Here is a 5,000-nt window from a genome sequence, read left to right as displayed (position 1 = left end):
TAATGAAAATAGTAAAAATGATGATAATGATTGTAATAAGGATGATAATAATAGTAACGGTAATGGTGATAATGATAATAACTGCAAAGATGATAATGATAACGATAATAATGATGATAATAACGATAATAATGATAATAACGATAATAGTAACAATAATGATAATAATAATAATGATAATGATGATGACAATAATGATAATAACAATGATAATAATAATAAAAATAAATATAATGACAATAATGATAACAACAATAATAGTGATGATAACAGAATAAGATAAAAATGGTGAGAACAGTAATTTTAATAATACAAATAATAATAAAACATTATTAATAATAATGATAATCATCATCATAAAGGAGGCCGACGCCGACGGGGGCGAATAGCAGCATCCACCCTTCGCTTCCAGCCAAGGGAGACCCTCATGTTCTTCACGACAGGTCTGGTCGAGCTGCCGAAGCCACGACTTCCTAGGTCTTCCCATAGGCCTCCTCCACGTAGGATTTTCTCGTACAGAGACAACCTGATGGGCAGGGTCATCCACAGGGGAACGAGCTAGGTGCCTGTATAGCCTCAGTTGGCGGTCCCGGATTATGCAAGTAACAGGTGCCATGCCAGTCTCATGGTGGAGTCGTCGGTTGGACACATGGTCCTGCCAACTGTACCCCATGATCTGGCGTAGGGACTTGCTTCCATAAAGGAAAACTGGGAGTATCAGGGTCTTAAAGACATGTAACTTAGTCCTGCATAGGTACCGACACCTCCAAATATTCTTGTTGATTGAGTTCATGGCTCCTGCTGCCAGATCAATCTGTCTACTGACTTTCTGGTCTGACAGCCCAGAAACATGAACTGCACTGCCAAAGTATGTAAAGCTCTCTGTGACTTCCTCACTGCAAGCATGTATCGACTGAACGGTTCTCCTAGCAGGCCCCCAAAATCCTGGATCTTGGTCTTAGTCCAGGAGACCAGCAAGCCCAGGGGCTTCGCCTCATTGCTGAATGCATCAAGAGCCGCTATCAGAGATCCCAGAGACTTCGTCAGCAAAGTCAAGGTCTGTGACCTTGCTATTGCCCAGTTTTGATCCACACTGACTTTGAGAAGTTGCTCTGCACATTATCAAGTCCATGCAAGTATTGAAAAGGATTGGTGCAAGGACACACCCTTGTCTCACTCCTGAGTTAACAGGGAAGAACCTCGACAGGCCTCCACCACACTTTACAGAACTTTCAGTGCCAGTATATAGGCTTTCTATTAATCCAATAATCCATTCTGGATTTCCTCTATGTCTCAGGATCTCCATGCAAGTGTTGAAAAGTATTGGTGCAAGGACACAACCTTGCCTCACTCCTGAGTTAACAGGGAAGAAGCTTGACAGGCCTCCACCACACTTTACAGCACTTTCAGTGCCAGTATATAGGCTTGTTATTAATCCAATAATTCATTTTCCTCTAAGTCTCAGATCTACCACAACCATTCGCGATGCATCGGATCAAACGCCTTCTTAAGGTCGATGTAGGCTGCAAGCAGACCACGACCAAACTTACAACGACGTTCTACAATGACTCAAAGCTCTATGATACAGTCTATTGTGGACGTACCAGGAGTGAATCTAGATTGCTCCGGTCTTTGATACCTTAACATGTAGTTGCGGATCCGTTTCAGAAGAATGTGGGCGAAAACCTTCCCTGGTATACAGAGCAATGTGATGCCATGGTAGTTGCTACAGTCCCAGCAATCCCCTTTCCCCTTCCAGAGAGGGATGACCACGCCCTTCAACAGGTCAGGGGAAATTGAACCAGACTGCCAGATGGCAGCCAGGACAGCATGCAAGCCCCATGCCATAGGCTCACCCCCAACCTTTAGCAGTTCAGGAGAGATATTGCATATACCTGCAGCTTTCCCACCCTTCAGGTTAGAGATCGACTCCCTAACCTCAGTTAGGATAGGGGGATCCTCACTGATGGGTGGGTCAGGCACAGGAATTTAGACATCCCTAGCATCTAGACTAACTGCTGGAGAGTCTACCTGATACAATTGCTCAAAATACTCAGCTCAGCATTCGCGAACCCCAAACATGATCTGAGATGATCTATCCATCCACAGAGCGGACCACAGACATCCATGAGGAGAGACTGGAGTTCAGTTTTCTCAGGGCTTGGTAAGTAGGACGAAGGTCGTTTACTAAGAAATGTCCCTCCTCCTTGGCAAGATTCCTGCTGAACTGTTCCTTATCCCTTCTCAGCAGAGGCCTAGCCCGACACACCAAGGAACAGTACAAATCTCGATTGCCTTTCAGATGAGCCATGCAACACACATCTGTGGCTTCCAATGTCTTCAGTGAGATGAAATTCTGCCTCGTCCTCGGAGGTTCAGCAATGGTCTCCTGGTCTGCATCGAGTGTTTCACACTTAAAGGAATCCCTATAAGGCTCCAGGATCTGTTAGGTTTTCAAGCACTGTTAACCAATCAGAGATTACTGCAGCGAAACTATGCACACACTCCTCGTCCCTCACCAAGTCCAGGTGAAACACCCTAGAGTGGCCATTGGAGAGGTGGGGGGACTTGAATTTACAGGGATGTAGCAAAGTAATAGAGAAGGAGGCGGTTCTTGCTCCCTAGATCAGCTCCCTAGCCATGGGGACCAACAGACATCTTATAACCAGCTCGTTTGAAGTCACCTAGTACAATGCTAATGTCTAGTCGAGGCCATTTGTCTACCACAAATGTGAGTGGCATAGAACGCCTCTTTCACATCGAGTTTACATACATCGGTAGGAGCGTACACAGCAATAAGAGACACAGAGCTATAAGCGTGCTTCAATCTCAATGCTATAATATGCTCATCACCCGAAGACACTTCTATTACCGAAGGTTGAAGTCAACTAGAGATGGCTATGGCTACTCCCTGGAGATAATAACCATCACCATGACCCGACCAGTAAAAGGTGTACCCACCCGTACTGATTGTGCCGCTGGCAGGACTCCTCACCTCCGAAAGGGCAGCAAATCCTAGCAGCTTGTTCCCTTGATAACAGGGGTAATCACTCATCCTGCCGTAAAGACCAGGTGCTCCAAGCTCCCATCCGAATATCCCACCTAAAGTTAAACCTTGAGCCATTGCTCCATGCAGATGCTACCTCTGCCTCCCCCACCGACGTTGCCCCCATATAAAAGGGTGGCAAGCAGTGGGGCCCATCATCTACCTATGGGGTTCCCGTAAGCGTTCCCTCACAAAACCCACATTGGGATGGCGGCTGCCAGAGAGCATGTTCCCAATCTCAGCCCCACGGGAGCCACAGTCCGCTTCACTTGCATATCCATTTATATTTTGCACTCCCGAATGGTTCTTTCTGGGGGAGGAGGACTTGCAAGGCCCACCTCCCCCGAGCCTCCCATTTACCCCAGGGGGCTAAGGGGCAGGAAGTTGGTACAGAGCCAGGGCATGTCCACATGCCGGTGGGCCATGACTCAGAACCTCTAGGGCCTTCAGCTGCTCCTAGATCCCCTATAGTTTAGCCTGGGACCGCAAGCTGCCCAGTTTCCCATAGGTGGACACGAGGAGAATCTGCAGAAGTCTCGATGAGGGAGAGGCTATGAACTGGCTGGGGAGTCTTATGCAAAGCTGCTCCCTCTTTCGCGCTAGGTTAGCCAGAGGAGGCAGCTGTAAGCGAGAAGGCATGCAAGCACTTAACACTAACTTAAGACTACCACACCGTCGCTTCACATCATCCTGTGCATGAAGCACCCACCCATGATAATGATGGTGATGATTATAGTAACAATAACAATAATGGTATTGATAATGATAATAACAACAGCAATGATAATAATAATGATGATAATAACAATAATGAAAAATATGATAATTATAATGGTAATAATGATAATAATAACAATAATAATGGAATTAAAAATAATAATGATAACGAAAATAATTCTAATAATGATAAAAATGATAGTGACAATGATAATGAAAATAATAATAACGATAATGATGATAATAACAATGATATTAGAAATAATAGTAATAGTAATAATAATGATTATAACAAGAAAAACTATGATAATAATAATAATAATAATAATGATAATAATAATAATGATAATAATAATAAGAAGAATGATGATACAGATTATAACCAGAATTCACACGAAGAATTGCATTAAAATGACCTCCTCAGTACACTGGTGACGTCCGTAAACATGATAATAGTCATCCTTTTACCAGTGCAATAGAGGTGACTGCAAGGAGGCTATAAGTATATTCTATATTCCTTGGGTGACTGATCATTATTTGAAAAATTCCTGGATGCGGATCATACTCTGGATGACTACCAAAATTTAACGGCATCTAATTTCTTGAAAATCTGTTCATATATTTTCTGAGTTATCCTGTTAACGAACAAACAAATAAACGCTATCAAAACATAATCTGCTTGCAGGTCATAATAACGATAATAAAAGTAATAATAATTATAATAATATAATAATGATAATGATAAAAATGATAATGATAATGATAATATGGATGATGAATGATGATGATAATGATAATGATGATAATAACAATGATGATAATAATAGCAATAATGACAATAATGGTAATGATGATATTGATGATATAATATCATTTTGATAATAACAATGGAAAGAATAATGATAATAAGAAAAAATAGTGATGACAATAACAAGAGGAAAACTGTGATGATGATGATTATAATAGTAATCAAAATAATGATAATAATTATAACAACAACAATAATAATAGCAATAACAATAATAATGATAATGATACCACTACTACTAATAAAAAAATAATGATAATAATAATGATAATGATGATAAAAATGATAATAATAATAATGATTATAATAATAACAGCAGCAGCAACAATAGCAATGATAATGATGATGATTACATTGATAATCATAATGATGATGACGATAATAATAATAATAATAATAATAATAATAATAATAATAAAAAATATGATA

The sequence above is a fragment of the Penaeus vannamei genome, chromosome 12 (assembly GCF_042767895.1).
Source record: "Penaeus vannamei isolate JL-2024 chromosome 12, ASM4276789v1, whole genome shotgun sequence".
Classification (NCBI taxonomy): Eukaryota; Metazoa; Arthropoda; class Malacostraca; order Decapoda; family Penaeidae; genus Penaeus; species Penaeus vannamei.
This window is presented reverse-complemented; position numbering follows the sequence as displayed.